Source organism: Adiantum capillus-veneris, chromosome 18 (genome assembly GCF_014529385.1).
Source record: "Adiantum capillus-veneris isolate H3 chromosome 18, ASM1452938v2, whole genome shotgun sequence".
Classification (NCBI taxonomy): domain Eukaryota; kingdom Viridiplantae; phylum Streptophyta; class Polypodiopsida; order Polypodiales; family Pteridaceae; genus Adiantum; species Adiantum capillus-veneris.
Window position 1 is genome coordinate 54,451,813 of NC_140948.1, and position 24,739 is coordinate 54,476,551.

At 43.5% G+C, this 24,739-nt stretch overlaps 1 protein-coding gene across 1 annotated transcript in view; it reads left to right on the forward strand.

The window, feature by feature from the left end:
* The first annotated feature begins 1,030 nt into the window (after positions 1 to 1,030).
* LOC147435680 (uncharacterized) overlaps positions 1,031 to 24,739 on the forward strand; it is a 54,792-nt gene continuing 31,083 nt past the window's right edge. The window contains exon 1 of the mRNA XM_086488671.1: positions 1,031 to 1,168. The gene's annotated coding sequence lies outside the window, so the exon portion shown is untranslated. The remainder of the gene's footprint in view (positions 1,169 to 24,739) is intronic.

Sequence of the window (24,739 nt, forward strand, 5' to 3'; positions counted from 1 at the left end):
GCTTGTGATTGGCTAGGCCTCCTGGAGGGGTCCAATGAGCTTCAAGCATGAGCTACAAGGGGGGGTCAACAAAGCATGCTAGGGGGTTGCTTGAGGGGTATACTCTCCCACACACACTCTCATTGTGTGAAGTGCAAAGTGCAAGAGCTCCATCTCCTTCTCCAAGCTAGTAGAGAAGTTGAGAGCCTACACCAACACTCTTGGCCATGGAATGCAAATCCAACCAAGAGCCATGCTTCAATGCTTAAGCTTGCCATCTTCTCCATCTTCATTACTATGCTATTATGTATGCTAGCAAGAAGAGTGATGATAAGTTCTTTCTCCTATGAAATGTTTCTCGTTCCTCTTCCCAACCCTCATTCCCGGCTAGCTCTCTCCACCTTCGAAGGTGTTTGAGGTCTTGGGATAGTTAATGCTTTCCACAAAGCTTATGTTATGCTCGTGATGCATGAAGCTTTCCATCTTCATTGCATCACCTAGGTCACAAGGAACACAAAAATTGTATTGTAACAAGTCTCTCTTGATGGGAGAAACTATAATACAAATGCTTATTGGAGGGGGGACCGGCTCCACATAAATCCGGTTCTCAAATGTTGTCATGTTCTCTAAGCTCTCTCTCTTGCAAAAGTATGTTCATGCCAAGTTAATTAAATGCTATGTTTATGTTGCTACCATCAATTAAGTTCACCCGCTATGCTCACAAAGTAATTCCACAAAAGTGTTTTTTTTTAATTTCTGCTACTCCATTACCGGGGGGGGGGGCGGGGCCGGGGGGGGAGGGAAGGTGTTTGTTTTTTTGTTAACGTTAAGCACGAACGTTGGAGGAAAATCGAAGGGTGAAATGCCAAGTCAACCAATTTGGGGGTCGAAAGTATTGCGCTGGCACAAGATACACCATGTTGCCGCCGCACGATGTGAACACAACATCCGACGTGCGTGGTTTTGATTTGCTGCCAGCGCGCATCACATTTCTGCCGCCGCCCAGCGTGCCCCCGGACATTGTTTGCCTTGCTCGCCTCTTGATTTCATCATTTGGTTCTTTTACTCTTGCGTTGTACAATACTTAGACAAACCTAAGGTAAAACTTGCAAAGAGCTGGAGGAACATTTGCAAGGCAATCAGACGCTCTTCTTTCTCCTCTCCCGCTCTGTCCGTCTGCTCTCTGCTGGTAAGCTTCTCTGCTTTAGGATGTGTTGTTTGCGATTGCAGAGAGAGAGAGAGAGAGAGAGAGAGAGAGAGAGAGAGCAATTCGGAAATCTCACGAGACCATAATTCTCATAATGGCGGCCCTCTTGAATAGAACTGTTCGTAATACACAAGCTTGGCGTAATAGCTTTGACGAACTCACTGGCTAAAGCTTCAAGACCATGACTTAGGCACGGCCATGGAGGAGACACAGTGTCTTTGGCTCTGACTTGTGGTTGACTCACAACCTTGCAGAGACAGCACTTGTTGAAGGAACGCCAGCCTCACACAGCAAATTAGCGTGTTATTTAAGACTGGCCTGATACTGCTTCTATGCATGTAATGCTACTTGCGCTGATGTGTGTGTGTGTGAGAGAGAGAACTTTATAGCCCGAGTCTTTGAGGCATTGTTTCTTGGTTTGCCTAAATGTTTAGCCAGTGTGTTGTTTGTTGATTAGAGTGGGCATACATGATGGTTTCGTGACATGAGGGGCAGTTGCATGGCTTTTGCAATTTCCGGGGTAACACACCTTTTTTCAAGGCTCACTGACTTATCTGGTCTTAATACTTACTTCATTGCAATTTAGACCAAGCACTCTATAGATGATTCCAGATGCAGGTCATCAGTCAGTCGGACCTCTACCGGCGGGATACAATTTTTGCTATTATGTGCAGCATCACTCTTTGGACCATTGGCGTTTGTGCTCACATTTTGGATTCTCAGTCTTCTCCTAGATCCACCACTCTGATAGTGTCAGGTGCAGCGGAATTGAAACGATGAAGATCTCGGTTTACTTCCTTTCCTTGGGTTTGTGATTCCTTTTAGCTTGAATGATGGTTCCTTTTATAACAAACTTGGACACTCCAAGTCAAGAATCTACCTCGACACGAGTTCACAATTAGATTTGACACGGCCCAACGGAGTTTCGTGCCAAGAGGTATTGGCCCCAAAGATTGGCGCCCCTTTCGATATTTCTTTTTGTATTAAATCTGTGCCCAAAGTACAAGGGAGTGGGAGAGTTCTCACTCTCAAACTTTGCGTCCAGATGATCTGCAGAGTGGGAGCCCAACCACTTATTTAAAGGTTTACAAGGGATGCCAAAAGCAAAGCCCCAAAAGCTGCCATCTTTTTAAAAATAGGCTTAAAAATAAAGTAATGCTAAAAAAGTTGCTATTTTCCACTTGCGTAGGATTTCTTGCGCAAAAGCTGAGAATTTGTACAGCCGTCACTTTTTACGGAGATCCATACGCTCAGCCACGTCAGTAGTCCGCTTTCCCCGTCGCAAATGGCGCCGCAAATCACGGGTCCGTACACTGCTGTCACGTGTTGCCAGCCGGGGAGGTTGTGTGTATGCCACCGGAAAGGCCAGCCACGTCACCAGTTTGTGACATACCCCCCTCTTGAAAGCATTGTAATCGCCCTCGATTACGTCTGCAAAACAGGCAAAGGCCATAAACTGTCTTAGCAGACACTGGCTGTTAGTATCGACGCACTAGGAACACACATCTAGCACATGTATCAATCGACAATCACATCACTGAACATCTCTTGACATCACATAACAAATCACATTCAAAAATTCATTCGGACTCAGACCATGATTAATCGGCAACATATTTAGCAATCACATCTAGATCCACTCGGAATCTCATAGATGTCCGATTAACTAATCCTTATTGCAACCATGTCTATCGAGATCTTTCAAACGGAAATGCTATGGTCAGTTCGTCTATCAGTTCTTGCACTTAGACAAGTCAAGAACAAATCAGTATCATATTATCGGGAATTTCAGTTCTTATAGTGATTATAGCGGAATACTGTCAGCTCACAGTATCCCTGAAACTCAAAAGAGACATCAGTGACTTTAGTATCAAAAATCGGGGCAATCTGTTGACGAAGGAGTGGAGCGACTCCCCTCTTGTGCATACTCATTGCACCAAATTCCGCCCAAGTTGAGTTTGGGGTTCGATTTGGAATAGACTATGCTAAACCAAAAGCTTCAACGTAAAGGTTCACAATCTGAGGAGTATCTACCAGGTCCTCCTCCTCCTCCATCCACTTGCATCCAATGCGGGATAGTTCTTGAATTCAACCAAGAACCACCTTATCACTTTATCTTTTATCTTTCTGTCACAAAGTGATGACATGGCTATTGATAGCAAAAACCCTAATTTTTGCCAGAAACCCTAAAATTCCTGCAAACCCTAATTTTTGCCAGAAACCCTAATTTTTGGAAATCGCGGAGGTGAAAAAAAAATAAAATTTTTTTTTGTTTTTTTTGAGCGACGCAAATCTCTGCTTTTTGGCTTTGCAAGAAAATTGGAAGAGAGATAAAGAGAGAATATGCTTTATTGCTACTCTCATTGAGAGAGAGAGAATCTGCTTTTTTGCTTTCAAGCTTTTGGGGCTCTGCTTTTGGGCATCCCTTGTAACATTTAAATATGCGGTGAGGGCCTCACTTCTTAGAGTATCTGGACGCAGAGTCTGAGAGTGAAACCCTAACCGCTCTTTGTACTCTGACATTGATTTTTAATACATAAAGAAATACCGCAAGGGGCGCCAGTCTTTGGGGCCAATATCTCTAGGCACGGAACTTCGCCAGACCAGTGTAAATCTATTGTGATCTGTGAATTGTTTTGAAGTGGTTATTTGGTGCTATCGCGATTGATTCTTGACGTGGAGTGTCCAAGTCTGTTACAGTGGTATCAGAGCACAGTCGATTTCTCTTCTACGGGAAATACGATCCCCAAATTTTTTTTTTCCGCGGCACCTATGGCTTCACGCAAGGATCAGTTGACTCCCTCTGCATCTAGAGATGCGGACAGGGATCACAACGAAGATTTCGACAGAGTGTGGCCCGCCTCGGCCTACTCACGCGGAGCAAAGAGAGATGAAGCATTGTCAATTGATTGGCGATGCAACAAAGATGATGCTCAGTTTTGTGAAGGATCCGAAATCGACAAAATATATGAGCGAGACTTCTTTTCAGGAAGTGCATGCGCAGTGGCAGAAAACCACTACACCACCCCTGAAACCCGCTCTCAAGAAACCTTCTGATCACAAACAATACTCAGAGAAGGAATTACAAGAGGTGGTTGATGCACGAATTGCTCAGCTTTTTGACGCGCCAAAGAAAGCCAAAAAGAACGGCAAAAAGCAAAAGAAAAGCACTGACTTCTCGGGATATTTGGGTCGTCAGTCGACTTTTGACAAGGCAAAGAAACGAAAGAAGTGTGTTCGATTTGAAGGAGTACCCAATTCTTCTTCTTCTTCTTCTGACAGTTCTTCTAGCTCTTTAGATTCGAGCGAAGAAGACAGAAAAGGTAAAAAGCGAAGCAAGAAACAAAGCTTCTGAAAGGGCAAGAAAAAGGCAAAGAAGGCTAAATCTCGCCCTGAGACTGATAGTTCTACCGAGGACTTGTCTACAGATAGCTTAGATTCGGATGACAGAAACTTTTATGCGAACAAGAAGAATTTTTACAAAGCCAACCAGTATGACTTTCTCGAAGATAAAAGCAAGAAAGTCCGAGAGTTTAAGGAAGGTGGCCACTCGATCAAGTTTGATACTTTTTCAAGGATACTCAGATGCTTCGAAGGCTTTGTCTTTTATATAGCAGGTTGACATCGCTTTCGCGGGAGGACGCTATTCAAAGCACTCCAAGATTCGAAGAGGTGCCTCTTACTTTAAGGGGAATGCTCGTACTTGGTGGTCCACACTTCTTTTAAACAAGACTGCGCCAGTTAAATGGTTGAAAAATAAGAAGCTTTTTATTTCTTCTTGGTTGACACAAGAATATGAACGAGATGTACGAGCTGCTTGGAACCATCTTCGGATGACCAAGAAAGATACAATCAATGCTTACTGTGAAAGATTCTGGAGCTCTTTTCTACCCGCCTCTTTATTCAAGAAGACCTCCTTCAGAGAACAGATTGAGCGGTTTACCTTGGGTCTACCTACAGAGATCCAAGATCACTGCTTGGAACAGAAGTCAACTTCTATTCAAGAGTTGACGAGTCATGCGAAGCGAGGCTTTGCCATTCACTCTGGCAGTCTGACCTATCCACAGATGAGGCCATGACACAACGAGCCGAACAGACTTCTGGGAAGGAAAGTAAAAAGAAAAAGAGCAACCCAGAGAAAAAAGATGCATGACCCAAGCTTACTCCTGAGGAGAGAGCTCGCTTCATCAGAGAGGGGAAGTGCTTTGGATGCGGGGAACATGGACATATCTCTGCGAAGTGCCCTAAAAAGGCACAGAAAGAACAGAATGATAAAGACGACGACAGGCCTGAGAGTTCGAGAGCAGTTGAGGAACGTGGCAGAAAAGGCAGAATTGGTACCACATGGCGTGGGACCTGCATCGAATCTAATGAATGAAAGTACAAACTTTGCCGCTTTTGGGGCAAAGTGAAGGATCAGGAAGCTCTTTTGAAGGAGCCAAGGCCAACTTCTTTTCACTTGGAATTGGTGGCTCGATTTGGAATTACGCTCGACAGACTGACGCCACAGGTGGAGGTAGTTCGATTGGCACCCGGATGGGATGTTGCCATTACACCGAGCATTGGCAAACTTCGTTTGCAATGACAGGGGTGTTCAGGGCACGCGAGTGACGTTCTACTCGGGATCCCTTGGTACCACAAGAACTACGTCCTGGTTGACTACCAGGTCGAGAAAGCGACTTTGATAAATGAAGAGCTTAGAGATTGTACTTGATGAACTTCAATTTCTTTACTCATTCTTTTGGGAGAGAACTGAACGATGGATAAAGGTTGAATATTTGACCTGATCAAAAGAACGCCAAGATTTTTCTCCACACTCATGCCGATTGTTTTTTAGAGGGCTTGAAGATCAGACCATTGACTTGATACCTGGAAGCACGCCATCGAACCGGCCACCGAACCGTGTGAGCTGAGTACAGAATGTAAAGATTATGAACCCAGTGAAAGACCTCTTGGAAAAGGGTCTTGTCCAACATAGTACTTCACCGTATTGCTCTCCACTGTTGTTGGATTTGAAGAAAGACGGATCTTGGAGAATGAGCATCGATTATAGCGCTCTTAACAAAATCACCATCAAGAACTGATTTCCGATTCCTAGGATCGATGATATACTCGACAGGTTACATGGATCCTCGTGCTTTAGCAGGATTGACTTGAAGAGTGGATATCATCAGATCCGAATCGCATCGGGAGACGTCTACAAGACAGCCTTTCAAACGACTTTTGGGTTATATGAGTTTTTTTGGTGATGCCTTTTGGCTTAACCAATGCTCCTGCGACATTTAAATCGGATGATGGACATGATTTTTCAAGAGTACATGCTATTTGTTAGCACTTTCTTTGATGATACCATTGTTTTCTCCAAGAATGAAGCAGAACACAGAGATCATATGCTTCAGAGATACTTTTTTTTTGGGACACTTTGTCTCAGCAAACAGGAGTGCAAATGGATCCGGCCAAGATAGACACTGTCCGTGATTGGCCCGATTTGAAGAATGTCCATGAAGTTGAAAGCTTCTTGGGACTGTGTTCGTACTATAGACGGTTCATTTGAAAGTTTGCAGAGGTTGCTTCCTCTTTGCATATTCTTGATACAGAAAGGAGTCCCTTTCTCGTAGGGATCCACAGAGGTGATTGCCTTTCAGACATTGAAAGAGAAATTGACTACAAGACCAGATTTGACTTTGCCGGACTTGCAGAAGTCATTTGAAGTATTTTGTGATGCATGTGGTCGTAGTTTGGGTGTGGTCTTAATGCAAGAAGGCCATGTCATTGCTTACGAGAGCCGATTGTTCTCTAGGCCGGAAATGATAGCATAGATTTATGAGAAAGATACAGATGTTGCAGATTTATTTTCACACGGATACGGGATGGGGAGACAATAGCTTTGGGAAGGCTACTTGATGAGAAAAACCATGTTGTGCGTTACACAACCGTTGAGGCAAAAGGTTATGACTGAATGTCACTGTCCACCTTTTACGGGTCACCGCGGCATTGCTACCATCATGAAGGGGGTAGAGAGATACTTCTTTTTGCCGAGACTCAAAAAGGATGTGGAAGAGTTTGTGCGCAGTTGCTTAGTATGCCAGAAGGTCAAGTTTGACAGGCATAAGGCATAGGGATTGTTACAGCCTTTACCCATACCCACCCGCCCCTTGGAAAGTATTGCAATGGATTTTATTTTTGATCTCCCGAGAACACAAAATGATCACGATGATTTTTCGATTACATGGCACGTCTGAGACGATTGTCTCCGACAGACACCCCAGATTTATGAGTTTGTTTTGGAAGGCAATTTGGGAGAACATTGACACGCGGTTGCAGTTCTCGTCATTGTTCCACTTGCAGACTGACGGGCAATCTGAGATTGCCTATTCAATGGTTTTAGATTTATTGAAGTCTTGTATCTCGGATCAGAAGACTCAATGGGAAAAGAACTTGCCTTTGATGGAATTTGCCTACAATAACACGATACACTCTTCGACGGGGAAGACGCCATTTAAGATTATTGAAAGTGCTGCAAATGTTCCATCCTTCCTGAGCACGAAAGATTAGATATTTGAAGCGGATGAATATTCGCGAGATTTGGATACGGCTTTTGTCAAGGTTCGCGAGACTTTGCAGAAGTCTCAAGAACGACAGAAAAAGGCAGCGGATCCCCATCGTCGCGACTTGAAACTGAAGGAGGATGATTGGGTGCTCTTACGTTTTGAGAAGGCACGCCTACGAAAGAAAAAGGGAAAGGAGAGGCTTTTTTTTCAATGCTTAGTATGCGATACTACGGACCTTTCCAGATCACTGAAAAGATAAATGATGTCTCCTTTCGATTGAAACTGTCGGATACTTGGAGGATTCACAATGCATTCCATGTGAGTCTCTTGAAACCTTTTAAGGGTGATGTGCCTGATGATGGGGAGCCTGATGAGCAACCCGAAGTGGAAGAAAATGAGGAGATCCTTGTTCTTGAACAGATTTTGACACATAAGGATACGAAGACTAAAGGTAAAGTTCGAAGGCGGTTCTTGGTTAAGTTCAAGAACTATTCTGCATTGGATGCGAAGTGGATGGAGGAGGACCTAGCATCTGGCCAATATCTCTAGGCACGGAACTCCGTCGGGCCAGTGTAAATCTATTGTGATCTGTGAATTGTTTTGAAGTGGTTATTTGGTGCTGTCGTGATTGATTCTTGACTTGGAGTGTCCAAGTCTGTTACACTTTCTATCTTTATGTGCCAATATCTGTTCTGGAACGAATATCTCCTCGTTTTTCTCCACTTCGGGTTGCTCATTTGGCTCCCCATCATCGGGCACATCGCCTTTAAAAGGCTTCAGGAGACTCACACGAAAAGCATTGTGAATCCTTCAAGTATCGGGCATCTTCAGTCTAAAGGAGACATCATTTATCTTTTGGAAATTTGGAAAGGTCCATAAAATCGCATGCTAAGCTTTGGAAAAAGCATGTCCTTTCTCTTTTTCTTTCTCAGGCGTGCCTTCTCAAAACGTAAGAGCACCCAATCATTCTCCTCTAATTTCAAATCGCGACAATGTCGATGTGCTGCCTTTTTATGTCTTTCTCTAAAGCCTCTCGGACCTTGGCAAAAGCTGTGTCCAAGTCCCTCGTGTACTGGTTGGCTTCAAAAATCTTATCTTTTGTGCTTAGGAAGAGTACAACCTTCGGAACACCTTCGATAATCTCAAATGGCGCCTTCCCCCGTCAAAGAGTGTATCGTGTTATTATAGGCAAATTCCACCAAGGACAAATACTTTTCCCATTGAGTCTTCTGATCTGAGATGTAAGACTTCAATAAATCCAGTACGGTTGAATTTGCAATCTTTGATTGCCCATTTGTCTATGGGTGAAAGATGATGAGAACTCCAACCGCGTGCCAATGTTTTCCCAAATCTCCTCCAAAACAAATTCGTGAATCGGGGATCTTTGTCAGAGACAATTGTCTCAGGCATGCCATGTAATCTGAAGATCTGGGCCACAAACAGTCTCGCTAAGTGATCCGGCTGACTGTTTTCTTCACTGGAATGAAATGAGCTTGCTTGCTAAATCTGTCAATAACAGTCCAGATACTTATCTTGCCCACTCTGTGTTCTCGGGAGATTAAAAATGAAATCCATTGTATCACTGTGCTTTATGCCTGTCAAACTTGACCTTCTGGCATAACAAGCAACTGCGTACAAAATCGTCCACGTCCTTCTTGAGTCTCGGCCAAAAGAAGTATCTCTCCACACCTTTCAAGGTGGTAGCAATGCCCCGGTGACCCGTAAATGGTGGACAGTGGCATTCGGTTAGAACCTTTTCCCTTAACTGTTGTTTAACGCACAACATTGTTTTCTTCATCAAGTAGCCATCTCGAATGGAATATCTCGCTACTACCTCCCCATTCCATATCCGAGTGAAAATATCTGCAAAATCTGTATCTGTGGCATACTGATCGACCATATCCTCGAAGCTCCTATGATGTATCGCGGAAATAGCAAGAATCAACGGCTTTCGGGACAAAGCATCTGCCACCAAATTCTTCTTTCTCTGCACATGGACAATCTAGAAGTGAAACTGTGACAAGATGTTCGCCCACCGCATCTGCTTTTCCGATAGCTGCTTCTGTGACAAGAAGTAGCGTAAACTTTGATGATCTGTGAAGACCGTAAAATCGGCTCCGAGTAGGTAATGTCGCCACTGAGTAAGAGCATGGATAACCGCCAAAAGCTCTTTCTCATATATCTGTGCTGTCAATTCCGGCCTTGAAAACAATCGGCTCTCATAGGCAATGACATTGCCTTCTTGCATTAAGACCGCACCCAGATTACGACCACAAGCATCACAGTATACTTCAAATGACTACTGCAAATCCGGCAAAGTTAAAAATGGTCCTTTAGTCAATTTCTCTTTCAATGTCTGAAAGGCAGTCACCTCTGTGGGTCCCCACGAGAAATGGACTCCTTTCTGTGTCAAAATATGCAAAGGGAAAGCAACCTCTGCAAACTTTCTAATGAACCGCCGGTAGTAAGAACATAAGCCCAAGAAGCTTCTTACTTCATGGACATTCTTCAAATCGGGCCAATCAGGGATAGTCTCTATCTTGGCCGGGTCCATTTGCACTCCTGTTGCTAAGATGATGTGTCCCAAAAAAGTGTATCTCTGGTAGGAAAAATTCACTTTTCTTTGCATTGATCACCAACTTGCGATCCCGCAATGCCTGAAAGACTTGTAGCAGATGTTCTCTATGTTCTGCCTCATCCTTGGAGAAGACAATAATGTCGTCAAAGAAAGTGCCAACAAAAGATCTGTACTCTTTGAAAATCTTGTCCATCATTTGGTTGAAGGTCGTTGGAGCATTGGTAATCCCAAAAGGCATCACCAAAAACTCGAATAAACCGAAGGTCGTCCGAAAAGCTGTCTTGTAGACATCTCGCGGTGCGATTCGGATCTAATGATATCCGCTCTTCAAATTGATCTTGCTTAAACGAGAGGATCCCTGTAGTTGGTCAAGAATTTCATCGATCCTAGGAATCGGAAATCTATTTGTAAGGTGTAGTGGAAGTGAATGTTGAACTTTGCTCAAGATGAGTGCTCCGAACTATGCTCAAGGTTCCTTTTACTTAGGGAAGGGAGAGCCTTGCGTTCTGTAATAAGAGAGTGCAAGTGATCACAAATGAAGTGGATAAACACTGTGAGTGAAGGTGTTGAGTCTGAGAGATAGAGAGAGAAGAATATGACACCAGAAAGTTGTCAAACCCTCCTCCAAAGGCCCCACTCTCGATGGCGAGAGCGGTCTATGCTATTGATTGCACAAATCTGGTACAAGATGCTGATGCAAATGTAGGTGATGCTACGTCTAGGTCGACGATGCTAAGGCTGAAAACTGGATGCTGTAAAGAAGACGTGACGACGACGGTGACTGGCTGAATTGGCTTTTCTACTGCTATTCCTTATTGGCTGATTTGCTATGGCAAAACGCTGCCCCTTGCTGGTCCAAAAACGCTGACTGCTGCTGCAAGTGTAAAAAGCTGATGTACTGATCCAAAAACGCCACCATGCAGGGTTGAAAATGCAGGTTTACGGCTGTACAAAAACGCCGGTCTTGAGGCTTGCAAAACGTTGGTCGTACTGCTTGAAAAACGCTGGTTCTATTGATGGGGAGTCGCTGTAGAAGATGGCTGAAATTTGCTGGTCTTGCTTGCTGGAAACGTTGAGGTTTTAGGGTGGAAAACGCCATAGCTTCAAGGAGTCTTGCTTGAGAGAGAGGGAGAGATGCTTGCTGCAAACTTGTTGCCTTGTGCACTTCTTCCACTTCTGCCAGATAATGCTAGCGTTGGTTTCATTATATATTATCTTATGGAATTTGCCCTACCCAGTTTCCCAACAAAAGTCACTTAATAAATAAGTAAAAAATGTCAAAAATAGGGAAAATAGGTTTTCTTCCCTGTAAAATGATCGTGATGGAATCTGATGGGAATGTTGATGATCATGCTGTGTTTCCGAGGCTGAAAATTCTTGAAACCACTTTCAACACAAAAACATGAACATACCCATTTCATATAAAGTGACTCGAAAAATTCTATGCTTCCTAAATGACTGTGCATGCAATGGAGATGAACAAAGAGACGGAGTGCCAAACCGTTCATCAAACATACATAAACAATGGGGTCGAATCTTGACTTTCTGTTCTAAATCAATCTACTGTGGGAAATCACAATGAAAATGCCTATGCTTGATGCTCAATCCTTCTTGTGCTCTCTCTACGATTGTGTCGTGCCAAGGAAGAGACATGGAATGTGACTTCCTGGAATGCATACTTTTCTGCTTTTCATGAGAAATCCGCATACATTCGTGCTCATTGATGAGTGAATCGTGCTCAACGTACAATATGGCATGCCTAGGAAAAGGGATCACATAAAGACGTTGACTAAAATACGGGAAACGGTCACGAATGAAACACTCGAACAATGCGTGCTGACTAATCACTCAAACACATAATACTTCCTGTGGGGGTGCTTTGGACCTTGACTCGAGAGCCAAGATCGGTTCCTTGTGATTGATCGAATCTGCAATGGGGTTAGCTTTACTTTACTAAACAAAGTAGCAACTAAACCATCATCTTTGTGAGAAATCACATCTTGATCATGCAAATCAACATGCTTATCATTATCATGCAAATCATGGAATTCCTGTGTGTCGTGCCTTGGAGAAGACGAGACTGAGAGAGTCTCTGTCTCCTGAATCCTGATTCCTTTCAATCTTTCGCCTGCACATTAGAAATGAGAGACGAAGAATGAAGAACTTGCTCTCCACGAATGACAAGGGGAGAGTCACTTTTGGCATTGAAAATGAATGTATTTGCCGCCCTATCAATGAGAGGGTTATGCTCACGAAACCATCGAATGTCCAAAAGCATATCACATCCTGAAAGAGGAGAGATCCTGCGGAAGGACACTTGTTGAACAGTGAACAAAACATCAAGGCACTCTTGCATGATGACAGAGTCCATATGGGGAGAGAAGCCCGACACCTCGAAAGGAGATGTCCAAGCGGGCTCTTTCGACAAGAGAGTCACTAATCAAATCATGCATATTGCCTGGGTCAAACAATATGACAAAACGTTGACCATTCACATGACCATAACACTTAATGAGAGACTCATCAATGGGAGGATCATGAGAGACTTGGGTCACACTTGTGTTCTCATTTATTGCATTGACAGAGGAAGTGGGTTCTGTGGGTTCTTTAGATTCATTAGATTCAAGCTTAGGACATGTTCTTTTTATGTGACCCTTGATGTGACATGAAAACAACGACCTTCCTTAGAATAAGTGCTTTGCTCTTCCGATGTGATGTATCCACTTAAAATTCCTTGTTCTACCTTTTCATCTGGAGTGAGCTTAGGTTTAGCAATTGTGTTAGCTTTACCCTTGGGTTCATTTTGAGAGTTCTTTTCTGAGAGACTATTGGAAGATTGGTTAGAAGAGTTACCGTTCTTACCAATCTTACCGTTCTTACCGTTCTTACCGTTCTGAGAGGTACTTGTGGAAGTCTTGGTTTCCTTAAGCTTTCCCTTATTGTGCTTCATCTCTTGTGCGAGAGCAATCGCTACCGCCTTGTTGAGATCGATTGGGTTGAGGACTTCGACATCAAATCTGATATAGTCGTCCAATCCGAAAATGAAAGCCCCTTTGCGCTCATCATCCGATTTGGGTAATTGGGTGCCGAGCTGCAAAACACGATTAGAGAAAAACATAACTGACATACAATTTTGCTTGAGACTGCGCCAATCGTCTTTCAACCGTGCGAGATACTGGGGTGGCATAAACCGCGCCTTGAGCTTGTCTTGGAAGTCGGCCCAATTGAAAGAAAGGGGCTCGCCATCGTCGACTTCCTCTAGTTGCGCGGCCAACTATGCCTCTTGCCATGCGTGGTAGCAATTGATTGCATCACCGGCAAGGTACATAGCTGCCGTCAAAACCTTGCTATTTCCTGTCTTATTAGTTGTCGCAAAATAAGCATTAAATTGATGCAACCAAGAATGAATAACTGTAGCATCCATCTTACCATTATACTTATTGAAAGTCAACTTCTCTGTGACTAGGTGGTTGGAGTCCGAATCTCGGCTTGCACCACTTTATGAATTACCAACATCTTTGGTTGGTTCGGACTTTGAGGTGAGAGCCTGTCGGACCAACTCTTGCATGCGTAGGTCTCTCTGCACCTCGCGTGTGTCTTCGGCTTCCAAGCGCGCTTGCTCAATAGCCGCCTTTCTTTCTGCTTTTCTTTCTTTTCGTCTCATCGCGCTCGCGTTCCAAGGCAACGCGAGTCGCTTCTTGTCGTGCCATCATGTCCATCATCGACTTGACCAAAGCCTCCATAGGATTTGGTGCAAACCGTGGCGTAGATGGGGAAGGGGGAGGGTCGGAAAACCCTCCTGGTGTGGAAAACTCTTCTTCGCCACTCCCATGCTCATCACCTCCATGCGAAGTATCCGTTCCGCTTAGGGTGATGACCACACACTTGAAGTCTCGGGTTCTTAAGTTTACGAGGAACTTGGGTTCTTGTGGGTCTTGGTTCTTGAGGTTCTTGGTTCTTGAGGTTCTTGAGTTCTTGAGATTCTCGAGGGTCTTGAGGTTCTTCTTTCGCTTGCAATCTGTGTTAGAGAAGGATCTTCTCTTCACTCGAGTTCTGCTCTTTCCCGCGGGCGCACCCCTTGGCGGCCTTGCACTCACACCAAGGTTGCTTTTTCCCACCTCACGTCGATTGGCCGGCCGCTAAGTGCACAGTCCGCTCTCAGTGAGTGAAAAGAGGCACAAGGGGAGGCTGGACAAGCCCTTCTTTCTTGGGTTTCTTGTCACTCTTCAAAAACACGATTAGGAATCGACATGCCCAAGAGGACTTGGGTTACGTGCGACCGCAACAAGCAAAAAAAATTCTGTGGTTCTTTCCTTGATTGATACAGAACACTGCCCAAGCTTTGATACCAATGTAAGGTGCAACGGAAGTGAATGTTGAACTTTGCTCAAGATGAGTGTTCGGAACTGTGCTCAAGGTTCCTTGTACTTAGGGAAGGGAGAGCCTTCCGTTCTTTAATGAGAGAGTGCAAGTGATCACAAACAAAGTGGATAAACACTGTGAGTGAAGGTTCTGAGACTGAGAGATAGAGAGAGAAGAATACGACACCAGAAAGTTGTCAAACCCTCCTCCAAGGGCCCCACTCTTGATGGCGAGAGCGGTCTATGCTATTGATTGCACAAATCTGGTACAAGATGCTGATGCAAATCTTGGTGATGCTACGTCGAGGTCGACGATGCTAAGGCTGAAAACTGGATGTTGTGAAGACGACGGGACGATGACGGTGACTGGCTGATTGGCTTTCCTTCTGCTATTCCTTATTGGCTGATTTGTTGTCGCAAAACGCTGCCCCTTGCTGGTCCAAAAACGCTGACTGCTGCAGGTGTAAAACGTTGATGTACTGATCCAAAAACGCCACCATGCAGGGCTGAAAACGCAGGTTTAAGGCTGTACAAAAACGCTGGTCTTGAGGCTTGCAAAGCAACGGTTCTACTGCTTGAAAAACGCTGGTTCTACTGATGGGGAATCGCTGTAGAAGATGGCTGAAATTCGCTGGTCTTGCTTGCTGGAAACGCTGAGGTTATAGGGTGGAAAACGCCAGAGCTTCAAGGAGTCTTGCTTGAGAGAGGGAGAGATGCCTGCTGCAAACCTGTTGCCTTGTGCACTTCTTCCACTTCTGCAAGATAATGCTAGCGCTGGTTTCCTTATATATTATCTTATGGAATTTGCCCTACCTAGTTTCCCAACAAAAATCACTTAATAAATAAGTAAAAAATGTCAAAAATAGGGAAAATAGGTTTTCTGCCATGTAAAATGATCGTGATGGAATTTGATGGGAATGCTGATGATTATGCTGTGCCAGAGGATATGCATCTAATCTAGTATTCAACTTTTTTACCAAGTTTAAGCATCTCTTGGCATGCACGGTCTGCGAACAGACTTACAAAAGTGCCAGATCACTTCCTATTCTAGACTGATCTGATTGAACTGAACCTTGGTCATGCTAGCTTGTCCATGGACACACAGGGTTGGATGTGTCACGTGACATTGTTCTTGATGGTGATTTTGTTGAGAGCTCTGTAGTCAATGCACATTCTCCAAGATCCGTCTTTCTTCAAAACCAACAACACCGGAGAGCAGTAAGGTGAAGTACTCGGCTGGATAAGACCCTTTTCCAAGAGGTCTTTCATTTGGTTCATAATCTCTTCATACTGGGCTCGGCTCACACGATAAGGTGGCTGGTTCGGTGGTGTGCTTCCAGGTATTAGATCAATGGTATGATTGTAAGGTGCAGTGGATGTAAATGTTGAAGTTTGCTCAAGATGAGTGCTCCGAACTGTGCTCAAGGGTTCCTTTTTCTTACTGAAAGGAGAGCCTTCCGTCCTTTAGTGAGAGAGTGCAAATGATCACAAACAAGTGGGTAAACATTGTGCATGAAGGTGCTGAGACTTAGAGAAAGAGAGAGAAGAATACGACACCAGAATAGTTGTCAAACCCTCCTCAGAAGGCCCCACTCTCTATGGCAAGAGCGGTCTACTATTGATTGCACAAATCTCTACAATGGTCTGAATGCAATGGTCTTGCCACGATGTCGACGACGAGATGGGTTTAATTCTGAAAATGCTAGGGGCTGAAATCTGCAAATTTGCTATTTTTTGAATTTTGACTCTTTATCGGTTACGACGGCAATGACGACGACGCGACGACGATGCGCTGAAAACGCAGATGCTGAAATCTGCGAATAACGGGCTGATCTAACCGTGCGGTGAAAAATTGCTTTGGAAGGTGAGATCTGCGAGGTTTGGGGGCTGTTTTGCGGTGTCTGTACGCTGAAAACTGAAAACGCTGAAGCTAGGGCTGAATTTGTCGCCGAGGAACTGCAAAACGCTAGATGATCTGCAACTCCAAAAATGCTAGGCTGATGGGACATCTGCTGTAAAAACGCTATTGATTCTGTTGTTGTGCGCTCCTTGCCGCACTGTCGAAGCAAGGGCCTTGCCTAACACTGTGTGCGAGCCATAGACGGCTCCAAGCACACAACTAGCTTAACTAGTAAGCTCAAAAGAGGGCAATGGTGTGTCACTCACCGCTCTATGCTCCTGCCGTGGAGGATTCCTCGCCGCGAAGAAGAAGGAGACGCCGCTACGTCGTGCTCAACCGCTTCACCGCCGTCGTGCCGCCGCAATGCTCGATCGCTCTCTCTCTCTCTCTCTCTCACACACACACACACACACACACACACACACACACGAGGAGGTGAAGAAGAAGAAGATGGAGATGGAGATGGAGCAAGAGCACTCTTCTATTGCACAAATGAGAGAATGAGTGAATTTTAGGTTTAGTTGGCTTTTATATGAGCTCACCCCATTCACACTTGGGCGCCCATGCTTAGCCAACTAATCCCTTGAATGTCCCAGTTACAGTGCGCCTCTCATCGGCGATCACTCTTACTCTTTTCCTATTGGTCCGACAAGCCCGGTACCTGACTCTACCAAATACATAATACACGTCCGTCGTAGGTGATGGGGTGTCCGTGAGCCGTGAGGGTTAACATGCCTCCCTTCCTGATGTAGATTCCGTCCTCGGAAGCTATTGAGTCGAAGGTCGTTCGTTGAGGTGGAAGAGCATTTGAGATGAATATCCTTAGCCTTCTTCAGTCACTGCAAAATCAAACAACATTGGCACAGTAATTGCATTCTCATAAGTGATTATAAAGCATATGTAGTTTTAGATAGACAAATTGATTGGTAAAAGAATTTCAAACAATTTGTCAGCAATGAACATTAAATTGCAATGTAATCAAATGCATAAATAGATGTAAAGGTAAAAAATTAAACAAGTTTGGGGTCGCTAATTTGACGGTCGAAAGGCACTAGAGATCGAATATTAATACCATGGGTAAGCTTCTTAATTTTCTGTGGTCAATTAAGTTGTTTAATCGCGAGAGCCAAGTATTCATGTTCGAGGGTTGACTAGAAGCTATATCTAGAAGACCTTGTAGTTAAGCTACCATAAAAGGAATTTCTCATGAAATCATCGCCTGATTGATTACCTTTTCTTTGATCCCCCAAAGTGTTTTCACAGTGATTCAATTTGATGTGTGTGCTTATTTTGTATGCCTTGGGTTTTTTGCTTTTCAAGGAAAAGCGCTCATACTGGGAACCTCTAGGGCTCTAGTACCATAGGCAATACATGTGAGTGAAGTACCAAATCAAGCTGAGATTTCTCTTATAGCTTAAGATTTTACAATGTGGCACTTTGATTTTTTGTTTGTTCATTTTCAGCATTTTAATTTTGTAACTTTGGGGGGTCATATAACACTGATACACCTCCTCAGGCTCATCACACTAGTAAACTCCCTTTATAATACTTAAGCGAAAGGTCAATAGGGTTAAGCCCACTAGAAAGCCCTAGTACATTTCACACAATGCTGCCTAAATCGGATTAAGAACCTAAGTAACCATTGATTATTAGGAAGGCATTTCCCATGGTATTAAGAGAAGATTTCTAACACCTAACTTGGTCAAACTAGCTTAGTCGGACTGCTTGATTTTTAAATCTAGACAAGTGATTATGACAAAAAATTACATTGAATTAAATGTTTGATACTAAGCAAATGCGGTGAATATTAGGCTACCAATCACAATTAAAGTAGACAATCATAGATGCAAAAAAGATAAGGGGCAATGCTAATGGACAAGAAACACCTGTTTGTGTCGATGGTCGCGCTTGATTTGAAGAGTGAGTCGAGATAAAGATTCCATGAAGGTCCAAATCCTATCAATAGCAACACGCTCCTGTACACACTAGGAAACAAAAGGAATACCTCCAGGAGGCACATTAGTGGGAAAAGGTACCGACACTTATTGAACACAACAAAAAACATAAGGAACCCTAATTTAATTATTTGTACTCCCCCTAGAGAGTGAAGGGAATAGGATATTGTAGAGGTTGGGGGGAAACCCTAAGGCTAAACCCCTATCCTCGTCGTCGAGATAAACAAAGTCATCATCCATGAGACCATATGAGACCATATGTGTCATCCGTGTAGTCCTGTAAATTTTCTTCTTCATCATAGGTGCCCATGTTTACTAAAAAGGTCACTAGACGCCTATAGTCATCTTGGTCAAAAGGGTAGACTTGTGCAATGGGAGAAACGCTCTCTACTAAGTATGGATCAAACGTGGTCAAGAGACGTAAAAGCCATTCTAACTCCTCAAAATTCCTCTCATATGCTAGCGTACCTATCAAATCCCATCCACATGCAAGCACTGGAAAGACTATGTGAAATATTTGTGAAAAGTAACGAGGGTATCTCTCATCCAAGGCAGGAGTGGATGACTCTAGCGTACTAGCCATATCTGTACACGCAAATAGATGATGGTTAGAGTGCAAATATTACAAGGATCGTGTTGTTGTGCATAATTTGTTTTTATGATTTGTGTTATGGCTCTTGCTCTTTTACTTTTTTATCTTGTTTTTGTGAGTATAAGGCTTTATATATACATTCCCTAAGATTGGAGATAAGAGGTCAGGGAGAAAGGTTGAGAGGGAAGCAAGTGAATGATGGATGTCCACAAACACTCTCCCCTTCCTTGGGTAGATCATACCGTTTGAAATGATGTCGTCACCCTTTGAAACCAATTGTTCCAGTTGGTAATAGGTGAGGATTTTTGCCAGTAGTTTTTTATTACCCTAGGTGCCTGGTCAAGTTGCAAGGGTGGTAAGGTACTCTCCCAGGATCGAACTTGAAGTGGTTCATCATGTGATTTTTGAACACTGGGAGGTGTGGATTCTTTTGTAGCTTCATGGAGGTCCACTACTATAGATGGAGGCTGTGTAGAAGCTTTTACTTCTATGGATGTATTACATGAGGAGCTAGAAGCTTCATGGAACTCTCCCCTTCCTGAGCTAGGTGGAATAAATTGGTTTTGCCTTGGAGCCCAAACTAGCTTTGGACTAGGTGTGTAGCATTCTGTGATCTTTCCCTTCCCACGGTCTGCCATTGGCTTTAGCGTTACACTGTTTGACTCATATGGGTTTGTTGTCGATAGGGAAGGACACATTTTACGTTTAGGTACCCAAATTTGCTCATTTCCATCATAGTAGCCTTGGGCTTCTAATAGTTGTTTTGGAATCCATCGTGATTTGGTCTTGACTCTCCTAGGGTGCGCTCTTGGTTTTCTGGAGAAATTTTTTCTTGGAATGGATGGGGGGGTTGAGGTAGCTGGAAGTAAGGCCTTGGGGACCCATTGGTATGTACTCTTAGGTCGTGCCGGTTGAGTACTTGCAATATTACTGCTTGCTGCAACTACAAGTGTTGAAGTGCTAGGTTCATGGGTAGCCGGCAAAGACGAGTTAACCACCTTGGCTTGTGAATGTTGGCTATCCTTCAACTTTGCTAGAGTTTGCAACGTAGGTGACTTTGCTTGAATGATAGGGGTAAGAGTCGGTGGTCGCGTCGTGACACTACCAGTATCCCAATCAATAGTGCATTTGGTTGCCAACATCCACGTGCGTCCCAGGTTTACGTTGCCTTCCATAGCTCCCGCGGGCATGACTAGAAACCTCTGCACTATGCTTCCATTGTCATAGACAACAGGGGTCTGAAAGACTCCAAGAATAGCAGTTTTCTTTTTATTAATGTCCTTGACTTGCATCGTACTCGGGGATAGGGTCGGTTTCCCTAATTGACACCAAACTCCATAGGATAACAAATTGTGTTTAGCTCCCGTATCTAATAAGGCATTGTATAGTACTTTCCCATAGGGGCTATTTAGCTCAATTGGGTATCGTAGGGGTGGCTCAGATTCTAATGAGTCGTCATCTGTGTCCTCGAAAAATGCTTGCGTGATTCCCAGATTAGCCTCTCGTTGGCGTCTAAGACGTTGTCGTTCTCGAGTCTCAACTCTTGCTTGGATTTTTTAAAGCTCTGCTTGTTCCTTGGCAGCCTTCTTTTGATGGATGGCTTGCAACTCTTCCTGGCTTAGAGGATCATAATATCTTTTGAATTTACTCCCATTAAGGAATCCAATGGTTTCAACTCCATCTAGAGTCTCCACACGAATGGTACCTTGCGGGGTAATTTCACACACTCGATATGGTCCCTTACCAACGTATTTCAATTTCTTCTTTTCATTACGTACCCCGCACATAAGAACTTTATCACCAACCTTGATGTCTTTATCCTTTAAATGGCTATCAAACCACTTCTTTCTCCTATCCTTCTCCACTAGAGCATTTCGCACAGCTAATTGCCTCTCTTCATCTAGCCTTTCCAGGATATATAATCTCTCCACTAAGGGGTTACCATCCCAACCTTCTTGAGAAGCTACTCGAAGATTAGGAATGACAAACTCCCATGGCATAACTGCTTCTTGGCCATACACCATCTTAAATGGTGTGCAATTAATAGCAACTTTATACGCAGTACGATAAGCCCATAAAGCTGATGTAAGCTTTAGGTCCCAATCAGTGCGATGAGCCTCGACTGTCTTTGTCAAAATGGAGATGAGAGTTTTGTTGGTACTCTCAGCTTGGCCATTTGCTTGGGGATAATAGGGTGTAGACTTGTGGTGAGATATCATGAAGTTTGATGTGAGTTCTTTTATTACTTCATTTATAAAATGAGTTCCATTGTCACTCACAAGTTCAAAGGGGCATCCAAAACGTGTGATAATGTTCTCAAAGAGGAACTTAGCTGTTGTTTTTGCATCCGCCTTTCGTGTTGCTTTTACTTCAGCCCATTTGGTTACATAGTCGGTAGCCACAATGATATATCGTGATTGCGTGTTACGTGCAGCCGGACTAATCGGTCCTACAAAGTCTAAGCCTCACTTTTCAAATGGTTGGGTTACCTTGATGGGATGTAGAGGCATCCTATCCCTTCTTTGTGGCTTGTTGAAGCGTTGGCATTCATCACATCCCTTTGCAAAAAGTGATGCATCCTTAAACAGAGTGGGCCACCAATAGCCTGACTGTAAGATCTTTCGGGCAGTCAACTTTCTTGAAAAGTGACCACCAGCTACGTCCATGTGTGCCTCTTGTAGAATATATAAATACTCATCCTCGCGGGCGCAGCGTCTAAGAACATCATCTTTTCCTCTCTTATAGAGAGTTCCAGCCAGTAAGCAATAGGGTTCGCATTCCTTGATTAATTTTTGAGCTATATCTTTTCGCAGCTCTTTGGGTGGAAAACCATTAACTAAGAAGTTAACAATCTTTTCACTCCATTCAGGCATTGTCTCAACAATGAACAAAGGAGTATCAGGCAATTCATCATCAATCCCTGTAGGAGCTTCGCCATTAGGGATACGAGATAAATGATCTGCTATGACATGTTTTCTCCCAGGCCTCACAACAACGGTGAAGTCAAACTCAAGAAGAATTAACAACCATCGTGTAATTCGACCTGTGGAACACGGCTTGTTTACCAAATATAGCAATGCTTGATGATCAACATAAAACACAAACTTGGTAGCAAGAAGGTAATAGCGAAATTTCTTTACTGCGTAAATCATAGCTAGACCTTCGCGCTCTGTAGTAGTGTAGTTCATCTCGGCATCATTTAATTGGCGACTTGCAAATCTAATAGGGTAGTCCAATTTATGTTCTCCTGGTTGAGTTAGAACACACCCAATAGCAAAATTTGATGCATCAATATGCACATGAAAAGGTACATTCCAATCAGGTGTTCGCAGGATTGGAGCACTTGTTAGGGCCTTCTTTAATAACTCATAAGATTGATGACATTCTTCCGTCCAGTGAAACTCGATAAGAAGCTTGTACAATGGACGCGCTATCTCGGCAAAGTTTAAAATAAACCTTCGATAATAACCAACATGGCCCATAAATCTTTGAACTCCTTTATAGTTCGTAGGTGGTGGCAAATCGGCAATGGCTTTAATCTTACTCTCATCTGTGGATATCCCGTTCTTGGACACTATATGCCTTAGAATGACTCCATGCTTAACTCAAAATTGGCATTTGAAGGGGTTCAATGAGATGCGATAAAATCTGCACCTTTTAAATATTTTTCGTAGATATAACAAATGCTTCTCCCAAGAAGAATAAACACAAAGGTCGTCTAGGAAAGCTTCACAAAACTCCCTTAGAAATTCTTTAAACGCAGTGTTTATTAATCGTTGGAATGTAGCAGGGGCATTCGTTAAGCCAAAAGCCATAACACGAAATGCAAACACTCCAAACTCTGTGATAAAAGCAGTTTTAGCTTGGTCCTCTAATGCAATTGTGATTTGATTGTAACCAGAGTACCCATCTAAAAAGCTATAAGCTTTCTTGCCCGCAACTCTTTCAAGCACATGTTCTGAATATGGCAAGGGATAATGATCTCTCCTAGTGTCCGCATTAACTTTCTTGAGGTCCACGCACACTCTTAGTTTCCCATTCTTTTTTGGTACAATGACTATTGGAGAAACCCATTCTGAGTGCTCAATAGGGTATATGAATCCACATTGGATAAGTTTTTCAATCTCCTCTTGTACAATTTTGGCGTACTTAGGATTCATTGGATAGGGTCGTTGCTGGACGGGTTTAGCAGTGTTGATCATGGGAATTGTATGTTGTACCACAGAAGGTGGAACGCCCTTCATGTCATGATATGTCCAAGCAAAGATATCCTTGTATTCCTTGAGGAGCTCCTTAAGTATAGCCTCTTCAGTTTCGGTAAGGTCTTGAGTAATAAAGATTGGTTTAGACTCCTCACCTGGTTCTGCTAATTCTATCTCTTTAACTACCGCTGGACCATCATAGACTCCACTGCTTCCATTGGTAGGTATTCGTTGGGCTTTGGCATACACAACCTTTCGCTCCCGCGTGGTATAAGATTTAAAATGTTCAGGAGCCGTATGTAAGTCAGCAGGCTCTTGTCCTGACGGAGACTTTTCTTTTAGTTCTGTCTCCTTTTGTTGTTGTGCTAACTCTCGGTTATGACGTCTTATTATAGTTCGACTCAATTTCGGCTTTGTAACCTCCAATTGAGCGAGGTCAATGGGTCGCGGGCTGCACCACATGATACTCTGGAGATGTTCACCCCAATTGTCTACTAGCTTTCGATGAGCATCACATGTCCCTAGATAGCTAAGCCATTCTGCAGTAGATCTTTCCTTGTTGATCCTAGCTCTCACATTTGCTCGATATCGTCGTCTCTTATATGACCTTTGTTTCTTGTTAAGGTTTTGATTTTGGTAAATGTTTGAACTCGACTCGCTTGATAGGTCTTCGCTTGTATCTTCTTCACTCTCATATAAATTACCATAGATGGTCGTACTAGGCCTTGAGTGTTCAGTTTCTATACTTGGCTCACTCGATGTTTCCTCAGGTTCTGAATCCATTTCTCCCTGAGATTCCGTTTCTGATGTGTATTGGCCTGAAGCCTTTGAGGAATCATCTGTTTCACTCTCAGGTAGGTGTGTCTCTTTCTTATCATCGGATGTTACATGCGCTACACCTAACATGTTTACTGGTGCAATGTGTGGTATCTCTTTCCCATTTGGTGTTACCCAGGTTGTTCCTCTAGCTCCCCATGTATCTATAGTTGCCGCTAGGTGCACCCAATCGACATTGTCTGACTCAGCCATTCCGGGTAGGATATCCATATAAGGAGAGTTCTCCCCAATATCCGTGTCTTCGTTACACGTGTAACAATACTGTAACGGAGCTGAGTGAATTGTTGTGTCTGATCGATTATCAATGATGAATTTATTTCCTAGAGGATGCGTTCGACCACTTAAAAGATCAACTCGAATGACAGAGTCTTGGAACTGTAAGACGTGGTTTTTGGACCAGTCATGCACCATTTTTGCTTCCCTCATGAATGGACGCCCTAAGATCATCTCAAATGACATAGGATGCTTGGAAAAATCCATAACAATGAAAGTCTGCCTTACCTTGTGTCCCAAGACCTTGATTCTGAGATCCTTTAGCATTCCAATAGGCGTAACAATAGATCCATTAGCCATTTTT